An 8950-nucleotide genomic window follows, 5' to 3' on the forward strand; every position below is an offset into this window, starting at 1 on the left:
CCCTATCATCATTATCTTTTTATTTTTCCTTTGTTGTTCGATTTAATTTATCTACATGTAAGTATAGGTGACTATTTAATGCTCAATTTATGTTTGTGTGTGTATATATATATATACACTATGTGGAAGAAAGTCATTGGACACCTCGTTTCAACTCTGAAACGAACTCCTCATGGAAAAGAGAGTACAGACGGGTATATATACGGCAGCAGGAGCCTTCTCAGATCATTCGCTGATAAAATGACGGACAGGAAAGAGCTCAGCATTTTTGAAAGAGGGATCATAGTAGGCTGTTCCATAGGAGGCTTGAGTATACGTAGCATAGCGGATGCCCGACAGGTCCCTAAATCAACTGTAGCCTTTGTAATCAAGAAGTGGAAGGAAAAGGGACACTGCAGCAATGCACCACGAAGTGGAAGACCCACGAAATTGGACGACCGGGACAGGAGAGTGAGAGGGAGATTCGGAAAAACAGGACCCATCCGATGCATTCGATTGCAGAAGAGTTTCAAAGTGCGACCAATTTGACTGTTTCGACCCAGACACTTCGCAAGGAGGCCCATCCGCTCGGTTATCATGGTCGAGGCGCTGCTCACAAACCCCTGATAACAAAAAACAATAAACGGCAGAGACTACGCTTGTGTAAAGAGCGGAGAAACTGGACGGTGGAACAATGGCGCAAGGTCCTATGGAGCGATGAATCACGCTTCACACTGTTTCGATCAGATGGGAAACTGTGGGTATAGTGATTACCCGCAGAACATCTGTTACCCGAGTGTGTAGTGTCCACAGTGAAATATGGTGATGGCGGCATCATGTTCTGGGGTTGTTTCAGCTGGCATGGCGTGAGTCAACTGGTACCGGTGTATGGCCACATGATGTCTGCGTCCTACCTAGATATTATCGACAACTCCATGCTCCCCACGTTGTGGCGTTTCTATGGGAACGAGGAATGTGTGTTTCCAGGACGATAATGTAACTTGTCATGTTTCCAGGGCTACCATGGAGTGGTATGCAGAAAATAATGTCACCCGACTGGATTGGCCTGCTCAGAGCCCTGACCTCAACCCTATCGAACATCTATGGGACAAACTGCGCGGCGATTGAGGTCGCGATCGCCTCGCCCTTCTACACTTCCAGGGTTGGTGACTGTACTGCAGGAGGAATGGCGGAATATCCCACTCAGTGTACTACACGACCATGTGGCCGGTTTACCACGACGAGTGGCTGCTGTTATCGCTGCCAAAGGTGGACTGACCTCCTATTGATTGCAAGAAAACTGATGGTATCCGCTGACATGTGGTGTCCAATGACTTTCTTCCACATAGTGTGGTGTGTGTGTGTGTATATATATATATATATATATATATATATATATATATATATATATATATATATATGGCAGGGTGCATCTTAAAACTTTAGTAGCTATTTGTGATAGTACTCTCTCTCTCTCTACCCCTCCTTAAATTCGATTAAAATAATAAAGAAAAAAGCACAATCATTTCGGTCCTATGCTTTCAGAAAAAAAGAAGAAGAAATAAATAAATCAAGGTATGCATACATATGCATATTCTTCATGTACATATGTGTGATTAAAGCTTGGTAGCAATGTGACAAGAAACAGTATGTTTTTTTTTTGTTTTTTTTTTGTTATTTAACTCTTCAAGGAAGTTTTCCAATTGTTTTTTCGCTGGGTGGCCCAACAGGAGTGGATGAAATAGCTTTTTCATACAAACTGGAAGCTTGATTTCCCCCAACAATAGAAAACACATTATTGACAGTGAAATATTGACTCAACTACCTTTCTAAGATGCTAGAATGGCTACCACGGGCTGACTGACTGAACACTAAAAAAACCACCGAGCGACTTACTTCACAGCAATGTCACTTAGTTTCAACAAGAACTGTTCAAGGCTTCCCGGGTGTCCTGCAAGGTTCGGCAATTTTTTTTTTAATAGTAAGCAGAAGAACTTGCTTTACAATATGAAGACCCGTCTCACTGTGTTGGTTGCAGTTATTCTGTGGTAATTATGCCTTGCCAATGACTCAGTGGTAGCGTTGTTGCTAATTTTGATTAGCTTTTCCGTGCATAAAGTGAACTTAAAGCTACAATTCAATCAATCATTCTCTGGTAATTATGTTCTTGTATCAAGTACATCCCTCTCTAGGAACTTTTAACATATATACTGCTTGTTAAATAACATTGTATTTCTGATCCTTTCATCCTCATAGTCATAATTGATTCAAGAAAAATATATGAATGGCTTATTGCAGAAAGGGACCTGATTCACATTTTTGAGGTATCGGAGTTAATGGTACTTTTTAATTTTCCTAGTTACAGACACATCTTTTAGTGCAGAAAGAACGTCAGTCACGCGAGGCTATAGCCAAAAAATGCACAGTGAGATGTGTACTTTAATGCAGAAAGGTACCTGAGTTACTGACTTGGGTCCTCTTCTGCAATAAACTTAACTATATTTATCCGTTGTACGAACTATGTACGCTAATCTGCAATGCAGCTCGGGGGGGGGGGGGGGGGCGGGAGGGGGCAGTAAAAATACTGTCAAACCTATTGACACCAGTAATATTATTCATTTCAGAACGTGGTGGCCTCATGTCTACAAAAAAAAAAAAAGTGATTTCTGTGAAAACTACCATGTGTTCCTACAAGAATAGGCAGTATTTCCAAATTTCCAAGTGTCATTACTTTGAATACTGTGTCGAACATAAGGATACTGTCAAGATTTCCAAATTCATCAAAGGTTTGATGTCTCACACTTTCTATCTGTCCAAAGGTGCAAGAATTGTAATTCCTACCCCACGTACGTTCGCAGTTGCACGTATGCCGATCAAGCTTACTAAATTGAATGACATACGAACTGCCTTGTCGTATGTACCAGACGACATCAAAGGATTTTATGAAGATATTCTTCAGTGGCTCACTCCACGAGCCAATGAAACAGACTCAGATGTAGAATAACACATGAATGTATGAGCTCGTACATTATTGTACTTCAAACACCGACAATGAAGTCCAAAAAATGCAGTATACTGTCATTTATTGATAACTCTATAATTTTCTGTGGCATATACTGTATAACATAACCTAACTTAACCTAGCATATGTGGCAACGACAAACGGGCGTTTGTAGGATATTTCTCATCTTATTTCTCACAGATTCCACTTTCATTGCAGAAAGGTACCGGAGTCACAACCTTTTCATCTCCACTGTCTCTAGCAGCATACTGCGGGGGGTGGGGGGGGGGGGCGGCATTGAGGGTTGCAAAATTAACTTTTCTTTATGCTGAATATTTGAGCCAACAGCGGTACATTTCTTTCTTACACTATCAATATTATACGATTTTTCTTGTTTTTCTCAGAATTGTGCAAAAGTGACTCAGCTCCCTTTCTGCAATAAGCCATTCATATATATATTTTGTGCTGACATGGGAAACATGCAGTAAAAAAAAAAAAACATGTTCAATGGTCAAGGTCAGAAGCTAGCGGAAAGAATAAACAGTGAAGGTGATACACACAAGATTCGAGCCGTGTGATTTGCACAGAATTAAATACAAAATTGGATTGATCTTGCTCATGGATAGGGTGAGAGATGGAAGGCTTTTGTTGCTAAACCTTCGGGTTTAATAAGACAAGAGAATTAGTTGGTTAATACCGAGCTATAAGAAACTGGCATCCTCGAAACTTCATGCTGCAAGCCTTGCCCTCTACACGTTTATTTCCGACACAATCCTCACTCTCGTTATGCTTTTTACAGATAACATCAAAAGCCATGACATGCGATTGTCTGGCCCTTCTATTTACAACACGGACACTCATGTTTCTCTTTACAGCACATTTATGAGGATAATCTGTACCATATAGGGTTTGGTGAGTCTCAGAGCTCAAGGAAAAATAAACTCCTGTAGGATTTTATGTGTAGCAGTGAGACGTGCTAGCACTGTAAATTGAACTGCACATAATTTAGATTTTATTGAAAAGCAAGCAGAAGCCGTGTTGGGAGCAGTTTGAAGACAGGCACAGCTATGCAAGGACACTTATTATAATATACACATTTCAGAATAATGTTTCAAGAATTGCTTTTCAATAATGTTTGGTACTTAATTTAATCAATTGTTAGAAAAAACACAAAACTTTCAAATAAGAATTATGGCTTTTTTTGTTTAAGTACTTGAGAAACTATTGTAACTCTCTTCGTAAAGCTGTATATACATTACCACTATGCCATTGGGGTGAAGGGTATTTTTCCATTAACAAAAAACTTCGTGCCGGTCTGCATCCATACCTAGACCCAGAGATTCGAAACATGCCTCAGTCCCTTGAGACTTATATCATTTTTTTTACACTCACTAAAATATGTGCTTAAGAAAATGCCTCAATCTCAATGCTATGGCTATGGCATCCTTGGGTACCTTGTCATCCTCTAAGCATCAAGAAAGTGAGCCAAGCAACCACATGTATAAAATTAGTCTCCCACACATCATGCTCTATCATGTCCAAATAGATTTGTTTCCTCCACCATCAGGGAGATGGGCATTGGGAGCTCGTAAAAAAAGTTACTATACTATGAGGGGTCGAATGGACCTAAAAGCAAAATTGGTTAGGATGGAAAAAGAATGGATAGATAGATCTTTCTCAGATCAGGATGTGCTTGTATTTGCTCTCTTCAGGTTTAAGAAGCTTAGAGAGTTAGTTACTCGGCTGTTTCTCACTGCACTATTTGAATTTGAATACTCACATGTTAGTTATGAACGCATCGTTGACATCCTGTCTGGTCATATATGTGTTTGGGTTAAGGCTCCGTATCTGCCTGCAACATTTCTTTTCTTATTTTTCTTGTCATCTGATTTCTATATTGAACATTAGAAATGACACATTTCGATTAACAGTATTTCATGTTATGCAAACATTTAAGTCTATATGCCATCGGGGGTGGGATTGCAACAATGTTACCACTACGTCATCCGACCTAGATCAGGATATGTATTGTTACGTTTTATTGTTCGGTTTTTTTTTTCTATATGTACAGCTATAGGTAAACATAGTAACTTAAGCCCTCAGAGTCGTAGACCCACAAAAGTGCACCTGTGTTAACTGCCTCGTGTGGGGAGGGGGGACAATTGTAGTTGTTGGTGTAATGCACTTCGAAGCAGACGTGTGTTTTCTAAGTGCCCCACTTCCTCAATTTCATCAAAACAACCATTATTCATCCTCATCGTTACCATTTACCAAAATAGCCTCACTTCTTCTTTTTTTTTACAATTTTCGTAGTGCTCTCCGTATGCCCTGGTCATTTGCAGATTAACAAAAATTTCTGAAGTTTAAACTCGTAACCCCTCTCCATACTGTTGCAAGCTGTTTTTCTGATTGTTCTCCTCAATTATTCAAAGTGCCTAATTTTCGCATATTCAAATACACACAAGTGAAGGGGGTTCATGTCACATTACTTACTTACTTACTTAGTCGATCCTCTTCTACTGTCAGGTGTAGAGGTTTTGCAAAGAGCTCTCCATCCTTCTCGGTTCCTGGCTAACATTTTTGCCCTGTTGGTATCCAATCATCTTCTCCTCAAAATTTCTTCTATCCAGCCATCCCAGGTCTGCCTTGGTCTTCCCTTTGGTCTCTTTCCATCTACTTTAGCTTGCCATATCTTTTTAGGTATCCTTTCTTCACTCATTCTGTGAAAATGACCAAACCACATCAACTGCGACGCTTCTATTTGTTGTTGTAAAGGTTGGGTCTTAAGGCTCATTCGAATTGTCTGATTCCTTACTCTATCTCGTTTTGTTTTTCCTTCTATTCTTCTTAGGTATCTCATTTCAGTTGCTTGAAGTTTGCTAGAATAATTAGTTGTTAGTGGCCATGATTCACACCCGTAAATTAGTGTAGGCGCATACGTTGTTTTGTAAATTGTCAACATTGTTTTCTTCGTAATTTCCTTTTTATTTATGAAGTTTCTATTTAGAGCATGATATAATCTTCCTGCTGCAGCAATTCTATTATTTACTTCTTCATCTATTTTCCCACTGCTGCTTATTATAGACCCTAAATACTTGAACTTTGTTACTTGTTCTAAGCTCTCGCCTTCTATCTTAATGGTATGAGTTCTATGTTCTCTACTTATTATCATTGTTTTTGTTTTACGGGTGTTAATTCTAATATTTACTTTTTGTAGTTCTCTGTTCCATACATCTAAATTATATTGTAAATCCTTTTCAGTTTTAGCAAATAAAACGAGATCGTCTGCAAAAGCTAGTTCTGATATTTGTACAGGTCTCATGAGCCAATTCCCAACAGTAAAGGGTTTGATCTTCCTTTTGCAAATTTTTGTAATTTCATCAATTAAAATTATGAACAGAAGTGGACTTAAAACGCAGCCTTGTCTTACTCCAGTTGATGTATAAAATTCATCAGATTTTATGTTACTTGTACGGATGTAGTTATAACAGTTATTGTAAAAGCTCTGTATGCTAGCGATCAGGTTATCCTTCACTTTTCTTCTTTGCAGCACTTCCCATAATTTAATCCAAGGTACCTTGTCAAATGCCTTTTCCAAATCTATGAAACACATATGAATTTCTCTATTATATTCTATCACTTTTCCTGATATTTGTCTTAGTATAAAAATTAAGTCCTGGCAGCTTCGATTTGGTCTAAATCCACTTTGGCTTTCTTCTAGTTGGTGTTCAATTTCTTGCCTGAGCCTGTATTCCAATATTCTTGCATAGATTTTACCTGGGACACTCAACAATGAAATTCCTCTGTGATTTGAACATAATCGGATGTCTTTTTTTTTTTTTTAATACCATTGCAAGCTGTTTTTCTGATTGTTATCCTCGATTATTCAAAGTGCCTAATTTTCGCATATTCAAATACACACAAGTGAAGGGGGTTCATGTCACATTAGTGATTTTAAATTGTATTCTCCGGGCCATGCACATATTTCCTAACATTGTTTCTTTGTAATCCTTCCTTGAGTTGTGCGGGTACAGGTGTAAATTTGTTAATAAGACCCAATGCGGACAAGTCCCTCACCACTGCTTGTCGACATAGTTTTTTTTGTTGTTGTTTTTTTACTAGAAAATTGTTATGATTACAGTACACCTGCATCAGTATAGTATAACATGGTGCCATTTTCTGTTTCTGTTGCCAACCAAAGCAAATCTACAGGCCACAGGTTCGAGAAACAAGACATTTTTAAAATTCTCCTGTGCATAACATGGACCACCTATAGCGATGATATATAATAGTTCGAATTAACAAATATAATTCAAAGTAATGTAATGAGATTTGCTTTAGTATTTAATCACAGCAGCAAAACCAAACTCTCCATTCTCTTCACAACAGAAGTTAAGTATATTTTAGCATACATGCAGAAGCAGAAATTTACGCTCCGAGGAATGTTGTTGGAAGAGTATACAATGAGACACGGTGCCCCATTCTTTACAATAATCAAAATACTGAACAAGTAAGCAGTGGAGTAAAATCCTTTGTTTTATTTTGATGTGAACAAAAGTTTTAGTCCATATATTGATCTGAACCCCCTTGTCAAAAAAAAAAGTAAACTCCGGTCCCATCTGGAGACTGCAACACTGATATATCCACCTATTCAGAAAAACCCAAATGTTTTAACATCCATGGACAATACCGTACTGCGGCTGTTGCGTCCTCCATGTGTAAAGGTTTTTTTTTTTTTTTTTTTTATTTTATTTTTTGGCTGAACGCGAAAATGCCCAAAACTGCTTTCGAAATTGCTTTCGGCCTCTCATCACGATTCAGCCATATGCATGTGAAATTATCTCATCACACACAGACAAAGGGGTAAAAGGTAACATTTCTCTCGTTCCCTCGTTTTTAGCCATCGGCCAGTGTCATTCTAGATAGCAGGTGAATCGTGACTAGCAAAAGGATTGAAATCGAAATGTGAATTATCCGTTATGGTCTCCATCCCTTCTTTGCATGCATGTTGCATATTACGCTCGCTGATATTGAAATAAACGGAAACACACAGCTATGCTTTAAAAAAAAATAACATCCATTTATTGCCAGATTGTATAACTGTATAGGTCGAGGTTCATAAGCCTCGTGCATCTCATGCCAGGGACTGCATATTTTGTTTACAGTTTATAGTGGCATCATATTCCTTCACCAGATATTAAACTCGAGAGACTTGCAAGACAGCACAAGGTCTGTTTTTTTTTTTGTTTGTTTTTTAATAATCGTCATTCCATATGGCAATGCATGCTGTCAGTGATGAAATTTTTATGCTGTTTAACCTAAGAGTATTCGAATCTCTGAGGGGCCGGGGACTGAACTTTTTGCATTCCATATTTACAAACAATAATACCTTTGCTAGAAAGCGCAGTGCAATAAATATCCTTTTTATCAATGTTTTAAGTTATGCAATAATTTTAACATTATATTCATGTCCATTTCAAAGACTAGATTTATATACACAACCAACTCACTCTTGCAATATAATATCTGATGCAACATTAAAAACAGTTGTGAAAGGTTCTCGTATGTTCGTGAAACAGGATATACACATCATAGCTTCCGTGAATTGATCGCAAGGTTACTAGGGCACACAAAATACCGTAAGCTAAGAAAGAAGAATTATATATTCCAAATGCAGGCATCATCATTTTTCTTTTTTTAAGTTCACTTTATGCACAAATAGAATAATCGGGCTGAATTTACAGTCTAAAACCACCATGTTCTGGCACCAACTATCAAAAACCTGTGGTTATTTTATTATATGTTAGGCAATATTGATAGGAGGTGAGTAAAATAGTTGTTGCAAGTTACCTTTTAAACCCAGTACATGTGTAGGAAAAACTGCGTATAAGCTGTCTCACTCTCTCTGTCTGTATGTCTAATTTTTGGTCGGTTGGTCGTGTTGATCGCTAGTTGTATGACACAGCTTAA

The sequence above is a fragment of the Lepisma saccharinum genome, chromosome 2, assembly GCF_977018435.1.
Source record: "Lepisma saccharinum chromosome 2, izLepSacc3.1, whole genome shotgun sequence".
In the NCBI taxonomy this organism is placed as follows: domain Eukaryota; kingdom Metazoa; phylum Arthropoda; class Insecta; order Zygentoma; family Lepismatidae; genus Lepisma; species Lepisma saccharinum.